The sequence below is a fragment of the Lactuca virosa genome, chromosome 1 (genome assembly GCF_052849685.1).
Source record: "Lactuca virosa cultivar CGN04683 chromosome 1, Lactuca_virosa_CGN04683_v6, whole genome shotgun sequence".
Lineage (NCBI taxonomy): Eukaryota > Viridiplantae > Streptophyta > Magnoliopsida > Asterales > Asteraceae > Lactuca > Lactuca virosa.
Window position 1 is genome coordinate 207,150,574 of NC_136426.1, and position 8,865 is coordinate 207,159,438.

General features: G+C 35.3%; 1 long non-coding RNA gene across 1 annotated transcript; it reads right to left on the reverse strand.

The window, feature by feature from the left end:
• Window positions 1-6,467: 6,467 nt before the first annotated feature.
• LOC145108422 (uncharacterized) lies at window positions 6,468-7,666 on the reverse strand. Its single transcript, XR_013708263.1, has 3 exons — window positions 7,515-7,666; window positions 7,287-7,385; window positions 6,468-6,944 (listed from the first exon to the last, which is right to left on the reverse strand). It is a non-coding gene; the product is annotated as an uncharacterized LOC145108422 (long non-coding RNA).
• Window positions 7,667-8,865: the final 1,199 nt, after the last annotated feature.

Consider the following 8,865-nt stretch of genomic DNA (forward strand, 5'->3'; position numbering starts at 1 on the left):
ACCTACATTAGGGAAATTATACGACTGCATGGTGTGCCCATATCTATTATCTCGGACAGAGATAGTAGATTCACTTCTAGGTTCTGGCAGTCGCTACAAGGTTCCTTGGGAACTAGGCTGGACATGAGTACAGCCTACCATCCACAGACCGACGGACAAAGTGAGAGAACTATCCAAACCTTAGAAGAGATGTTGCGAGCCTGTGTGATCGACTTTGGGAAAGCTTGGGATACTCATCTACCCCTTGTATAATTTTCCTACAACAACAGTTATCACACGAGCATAAAGGCAGCTCCATTTGAGGGCCTCTATGGCCGAAAGTGCAGATCCCCTCTGTGCTGGGCTGAAGTGGGTGATACCCAGTTAGCCAATGGACGAGTTCATGAAAGCACTCTCACGGGTCCGGAGATCATTCGGGAAACGACAGAGAAGATCGTTCAAATTCGTGAACGGTTGAAAGCCTCTAGAGACCGACAGAAAAGCTACGCTGACAAGCGAAGGAAACCGTTGGAATTCCAGGTGGGAGACCATGTTCTATTGAAGGTCTCACCCTGGAAGGGCTTGATACGCTTCGGAAAGCGTGGAAAGCTCAATCCAAGGTACATAGGGCCTTTCGAGATTCTTACCCGAATCGGCCCTGTAGCTTACAAACTCAATCTACCGCGCGAACTTAGTAGCGTACATTCTATTTTCCACGTCTCGAACTTGAAAAAGTGTATGTCCGACGAGACTCTTGTTATCCCACTTGAAGAGATCGAGATTAACGAGAGCCTCAACTTCGTGGAGGAACCAGTAGAGATCATGGACCGAGAGGTCAAGCAAATGAAACAAAGCCGTATCCCGATAGTGAAGGTTCGCTGGAACGCCAAGCGACGACCTGAATTCACTTGGGACCGAGAGGATCAGATGAGACTGAAATATCCTCATCCTTTTACTTAGTTGTTTGTAACTACTTATTTGCTTAAATTCAAATTTCAGGACGAAATTCCTTCTAAGGAGGGGATGATGTGACAACCCAAAACTTCTATCATGTACAACATTTCAATTCATTGGAAGTCAAAACAGTTACTGCTAATTTTCAGACTTTTTGGAATAAGTTTGAGTATTTTAGGATTAACACTTTAGGAGATATCAGGAGAGAGGATGCCCTAGGGTTTATTGTGCAACAATAAAGTCCCGACACATCGAAAGTTTAGAGTTTACGGCCTAAACTTGGTGTTTACGGCCGTAAACCCTAAAGGGGAGGGGTATAAAAGTGGCACTTGGCCATTTTTAGCATTTTTCCACCTTTTCAAGATCAAATCTCAAACTCTCTCAAGTATCATCCAAAGATTTCTTCCAAATCTTTATCTAGTAAGTGTTTCTAACCCTTTCAAGTTAGTATATCACTTAATCTAGTGATTTAACACACTTCTATCCGTTAGATCTTCCAAAAAGGGTGAATCTTCAAGTTTCACCAAGAACACCAAGAACACACACTAGTGTTCTTGGCCTTTTGGTACCTTTTCAAGCTTCTAACTAGTAAGTACTCCTACCCTAGTGTATAGTAAAGCTTGTTACACTTTCATATATCAAGAAAACACCCAAGAAACACCAAGATCAAGGTGTTTATGGTCCAAGATGTTCTTGGACCGTAAACCCTACAAATGGTGCCAAAATGTCCCTAACCCTTTCATAAGCCTTGGTAACTTGCATAGATCCATTCCTTGATGTGTTAAGGACTTGAAATCATCAAAATACCAAAACCCATAAGGGTTTACGACCGTAAACCCAAAGGGAAATGATCCAGGGACCGTAAACTCCATTTAGGAGTGAAATGGTGCCCTAAACACTTCCATAGGCTTAAGCATGAAGAGGGAATACTTCTAATGGCTTGTAGAGCATCAAAACAAAAAATGGTCAAACTAACATGAGTTTACGGCCGTAAACTCATGTGTTTACGACTGTAAACCCATGGGGTTATGGTCACAAAACCGTAAACTCCAAGGGAGTTTACCCTTGAACCCCAAACACAATAGCAAGGTCCTACAACCCTTAGATACAATCCTTATGACTTGTAACACTTATACAAGGTGTTTTACATGTCTTGGGATGTCTTAACTTTGTCAATTAGTGGTTTAAAGTCTAATTGGATACATATATGTGTGATTATATGTTAACTAGGATCATTGAGTGTGTACAAGTCTTCACTTGACACTTAGCATCCTACATCATTCAGTTCATCCAAACCACCAACTACAGGTGTGTTCATACCCCTTAATCGATGTTTTTAAATGATTTTAAATGCTTTAATGGGGGGGGGGGGGGAAGTAGAAAACATCATGTTATAGAATCAATCACATGTGATTTATAACAGTGTTTTCAACCAACTGATTTCACATGCTTCAAAATGTGATACACAAAATGGTTTTCTGTTCTGATATACTTTGTTATCAAATGATTTACTTTTAAAAGGATTTATAAAAGGACATCAAGTCATTGTTATTCATGGTTCAAAACTCTTAAATGTTTTACAAAACCTCTTTCATCTTCTTGATCAAAACAATATATATACACTTATGTTCATATATATATGTATTGATATGAGAGCATTCATTCTTCGTTCAATTCCCACACTCTTGGGTAGCAAGGGTGTATAAACCTTCTTGAACAACAATTACATTCCAGTAAGCTACTATAGGGGTAGTTTAGGGGATACAAAACATTATTCCTATTACAAGGAATTACACCAGAGTCAGTTCATTCATGAGTCTATACTATATGCTATATGAAGAGATACACTTACATGGATCCTCTTACATGGATACACTTACATGGATCCTCGTACATGGATACACTTACATGGATCCTCTTACATGGATACACTTACATGATCCTCTTATACGGATACTTTTACCTAGATACTATATAGTAAGATACTATTACGTACTATAGTTTGGATCCGTCTATCCTTGTACAAAAGGATACTATAAGGGACTTACCATTCCTATACCCACTTGTTAGCTACAAGGGTAAATGAACATCTACGGATGCCTACGGTTGATACCATTACCGGTATACTATAAGGGACTACCTATTCCTATACCCAGCTGTTAGCAACAGAGGTAAATGCACATCTACGGATGTCTACAGTTAATACTATTCGGTAATTTCTATGCCGTGATTATCCTAGTACAAAAGGATAATGCTTAAGTTATTAGATCATTACCTTCATTGTGTGATACATTCACATAATTGACGAGGTAGACTAATACTTGTATACTTTCCCTATTACTTTTACTATGTGACCTATTCACATAAACCACGAGGTAGACTATATATTTTATTATTAATAGTCATTCAGGGAAAAACCATCATCTTTACAAAAATATACTTTCAAAACGGTCAGGTCTTGGTAGAAGACTACTTTCAAAACAGTCGGGTCTTGGTAGAAGACTACATTCAAAACAGTCAGGTCTTGGTAGAAGACTACTTTTATACTAGTAGGAAATATGGGATTTTCTAGGGTTTTCACACTTATATCAAATGTTGCATCAACAAATGCATGTCTTTCATAACAGCTTTCCAAATCAATGACACTTAAATACTTATGAATTCACCAGCTTTATGCTGATTCTACACTTTCAAAATAACTTGTATTCTCAGGTCACGAGTAGACAGGTACGAGGATCAGGTTTTGAGAATACGGAGCACAAACAAGACTCGTCTTTTATTTTGATTACATATTTTGGTGTCTTATTACAATGAAAGAACACACATGTATTAAAACTTTACTTTTAATGCAATGGATGATGTTGTTGCTTGTTTACTACTTTACACTGTTATGATAGTTCACATGACGTCCTCCACCCCTAATCGTTTCCACCGTTCTTGGTTTTGGGGTGTGACATGACCTTCCATTGACTTTTTAGGGTTTCGAGCAAATGTGAATTTTGAGGGGCAAAATGGTCTTTTCACCCTCCTGGGATTTAGTAAAGGATTATTGGGCTTGGGGGTTGGGTCCATTTAAGGTTGGGCCCAATTGGGAAGATTGGGCCATTAGTAGGCCCATATGTTGGGCTTGCCTTTTTTACTTGAGTTTAAGGGTTGGGCCTTGGGTGGGCCCAATGGGTTTGGGCTATTTGTGGACCGAGTTGATGGGCTATCTTTAGATATGATGAGTGAGGGTATGGTCTTAGATCCTAATTGGGTTCACTGTAGGTTTGGCATAGTGTTAGAGGCCGGTATGCAGCAACAACATATATAGGAGCCATTCTTCATCCGAGGTGAGTCTTCTCACTATACTTACCGTGAGTGGTATCCTTGTGTGACTAAGATGTCTTATGTGCTTATTTGTGTGTTGTGATATTCTGCATTATGTCTCTGTGATTTATGCTGAGTATTGTTATTATGAGCTTATTGAGTTAGGACCGGAGGGTCCACCTGAGTTTAAGGACCAGAGGGTCCCACTGAGACACATTGACCGGCGGGTCTTATCTGAGTATAGCCATGAGAGGCTATTGAGATGTGTGTGGTATTTTGGGGAACTCATTAAGCTTTGTGCTTACCGTGTTATGTGTTATGTGTTTCAGGTTTTTCTCAGGATCGCGGAAAGGCACCGACTCAATTGTACACACCAAAGAAAGAGTTATGTTTTGAGGATCCTGGATTTTTAATCAATCAATTATGGAGATGTGTTTTGTAAACTAAACAAATGAGATTTTGTGAAATGTTTTATGAAATTTATATGATTTTAAAATGAAAATTTTGTTTGGAAATTTGCGGTGTTACACCATTTCTTTTTAGAATAATGTGTACTTCCAAAGTTACTTACCTTCAAATCATTGGAGTAGTATCACATGATACAACATTTAAGGTTGGAGTGCTGATGATGAGGAAATTTATACCCAAAATAAGAAAGAATTGTTATTGATCGAACTAATTATTTTGGATGAACAAGTTATGTTCAACGTTTTTTATTTACGTTTACATGTAGTATATGATGTGATAACATGGTAATTTTTTTACTGGGCACAAAAATCGAAGCATGCGTTTTCAATAGTAACTTCAACAGGGTCCAACATCTTCTCAAAGTTAGAGAAACCTATGTACTACAAAACCAAAACTTGGCTGCAACAAGCGAAGGTTTTAGTATTACTAGCCAAGACCAACACATTGTGTTCTAATGGAAAACTCTTCTTAAGGAATGTTCTGATTTTACGGGTCGACTTCATGGCTTTGTTTTTGTTGACTCTACTTCAATTCTATAACAAACTTGCTCGACCAATTTGTGTTTTGGTTAGTTATTTGATTTTTTTTTTACATTCTTTAAATTATTCACATAATTCATATTATTGTTTTGTACATTTGTAGATGTTATCGGACATGTCATATCACAACGTACTCTAGACACATCTAATCCAAATCCATCAAGTCACAACATGAAGTTGACCTTAAGCAACATAGACTGAATTATTTAACTTTTTTTATGTGATATTTCCCATATATACATTGCTTGTTGCTTTGAAGTAATTAGTATTTTATTGTAGGGGTACATTGCTTAAGGTTACTTTGTTTACAGTTCAAGCTCATCAACTATCAGATTTTATGACAAAAACACAAAAAAAAAAAAAAAAAAAAAAAAAAAAACTGTGTTATTTTAATTAGCCAGTTTGCTACAGTCAACGTCTGGAATGGTTTGTGCTATTAGTCTAACATTTACTTCGTACATAAAAATACTTTTTTTTATTTGACTTTTTACCGGTCATGGTGGAGTTTCATCTTATCTGGACGCAACTAATTTGTTTATTATTGCATACCTTTTTGAGATTAACGAATACAAGAAAAGTTAGTTCCATTATTACAATCTTTAAATAAAATGCAAGTCTCTTGATCTTCTTCCCCTTCATATTTTCACAGAGATAAAAAGTCTAAAAGTTCTATAACTTGTTGTTGCAAGTCATACTTTTTCATCGAGGCATTGAAGGTTTATTATCACCTTTAAAGATATTTATTATTATTTTTTTTCATACGAAGTTTTTTAATCTACTTTTGGTAGGAAAGAAAGTTTATTTTACTTGGAACAATCAAAGGAATTAGACAGGACTATCCTTGGCTTCATGATGCATGTAAAAGATATGGAAAGAAGGTTATAAGGTGTTAAGTATTGATCATACAATTGATTCCCCAAAAAAGGCATATCATATATGTAACGGATTCCGACGGCTATGAAAAAATTTCGCAACGGATTTTTCTATCGGTAATTAGTAACCGATCGAAGAAATATTATTTTGCAAAAGATTACTGACGGACTAACTCGCTAACTGACTACCGACGAAATTTAGAAAAAACTCACTAACAGATTACCGACAGATATTATGTGACACGTTAGCGGCAAATTCTAGCATTATAAAAAAAATCTAAATTCATGAAAAAATTAACAATAATTACATATTCAACAAAGGAACAATCTTCAAACATACACCAAATCTATATTTTAAAACCATCAAATATTAATCCACCAAAAAGGTATTCATTATTCATTCATTCATTGCTTACTTTACTTCTCCATGCAAAGACTAAAACCAAAACCATCTTGAGTAATTCCACCTTGAGGACCCACCACCTCCATTTCTAACAAAGATGTTCCTTAGAGTGTCACTAGTGATGTCAATGTTTGTCTGTAGCCATTGATGGAATAAAATCACTTCCAGTAATGGAATCAATAACCAGATGTGAAGCGTTTTTGTTACAATCAATGAAAACCAGCAAAAATAAAATAAATGGTAATCAATTGATTAATCTGTAGCACAACTGTAGAATAATAATAAAAACACTATTTTATAGTTTATAATTTATACACAGATGAAAGATATCAATTGCTTGTGAAAGCAACACTTTGTTGTCATCAGAAATATCATTCCCAAGGAAAACAATCCACTTCACATCAGAATTACCCCTTCACACTGCAAGGAGGATAAATGTAACAATCAGAAATGAAAACACAGCATAACTAGATTTTTCTTAAATGACCATTTTAACCTTGGACCAAAACTAAAACAAGCAGAATACTACAGGAACCAAATTTATTGATATTTAAGGAATAAGCATGTCAAGATCTAGTGATCAGATCTGCAACTTCCGTCAAGATCGCTATCATCTCCAAACATCATTCAGTAAGAATGGAACAAGATGTCAGATTTAGACCCTACTTAAGCGTTACTTGATATAGCATAAATTGGAATGTTGAGCATTATAAATGTATTGGCATCAAAACAATTACAAAAGAAAACGTTTTATAAACTTACCTCTGAAAGGGTAAGGTGCAGTGGCCTCAAGACAAACCCACAAAACCGACTCTTGAAATGCTATGAACACCTAACGGGTACCGATCTGATTCAACTAGACTGACAACAGATCAAGAAAGTGTGAGTGACAGGCGAACAACATAAACTTCTAAACACCAAAAAAAAGGACAAAACTGCTTCAAAACACATGATTCAGAATGGTATAAATTAACGTATCAGTTAACTTACATTTTTTTGTTTTAAAATATTGCGGATCTTTGCTATCAAAAGAATCCATGATATTCAGATATCCATATCCTCCTATGCCAGTAGTTGAATAGTTTGAAGATATAGAAAAAATATATTGCTTTGAATGCTGGATCTAGATTCACAGGGTTGATTATGACAGCGGCTGTGAAATCGTATGAAATTGAAACTGAACATCTAATATATATATATAGTAAGAAAAGTGTGGGCGTCAACCCTAACACTGATCTCAAGCGATGATGATTTGCATCAACCTCCCCCTAAAATTGTACATATCATCACATACAGCCCAACCATTACGCAAAATGACACTTTTGGTGCTTGATGAATAAAGTTGTACCTGATTTTTTATTTGTAGTTTTTTTTAACAGCTCTTAATTATTTGTAAATGGCCATAGTACTCATTACTATAAATAACTATTTTTTTAACAGTTCTTATTTGTAAATGGCCACACTATCTTTATTTATATTTTTTTCAAAAACACTTAGAAACATTTTTCTTTGGTGTTTAAGTGAGAATTATCTTCTATCATTTGATATTGTGATTATTCCCGGTTGAGTATACCATATTCATTTTTTAGCCTTCCAACATGAAAAGGTGTAATTAGCACACACTTATTATAAAGTTTGGCTACAAAATTAATGGTTTCACGAAAAGATACATTTTTATTATGTTAAATGAAATCATCATAATAATGTATACCAAGAATTATATTTATTTTAAAATTAATTTTGTGAAGAAACTGATGTTAATAATCTACATAAGCACTACAAGAAAAAGTCTTTATTAGTGACCAATTTTTTAGTGACGACCAATAATCTGGTCACTAATAATATCAATTAACGACCACAAATTTAGTGGTCACTGAATTTTGATAATGCTACAAATTTAGTGACGAATTTTATAAGGGTCGTCACTCACGGGTCACTATACGGTAAAGTATAACCAAAATAAATTTTTAGCATCATAATAGGTATTAGTGACTAAAACGGTGGTCTCTAAATTGAAGACTTAATGACGAAAAAAAAAATCGCCAAATTGAAGACTTTTGAAGATTTAATGACCAAAAAAATGGCCACTAGCTATTTTTATATGCATGGGCTGCGAAAAAGATAGCGGTCGTTGTCTATGAATTAAACAAAAAAATTAAAAGTTCCACAATACACATCTGTTTTAACACCATACGAACTTCCAACACTTAAATATTATTATTATTATTATTATTATTATTAAAATATAGACTAAATCTATATAAAGATCCTACGGCTTTTAAAGCTTAAATCATTAATTTCAGTAACTATTAATTAACTATAAATACGTTGGACTCTCGAA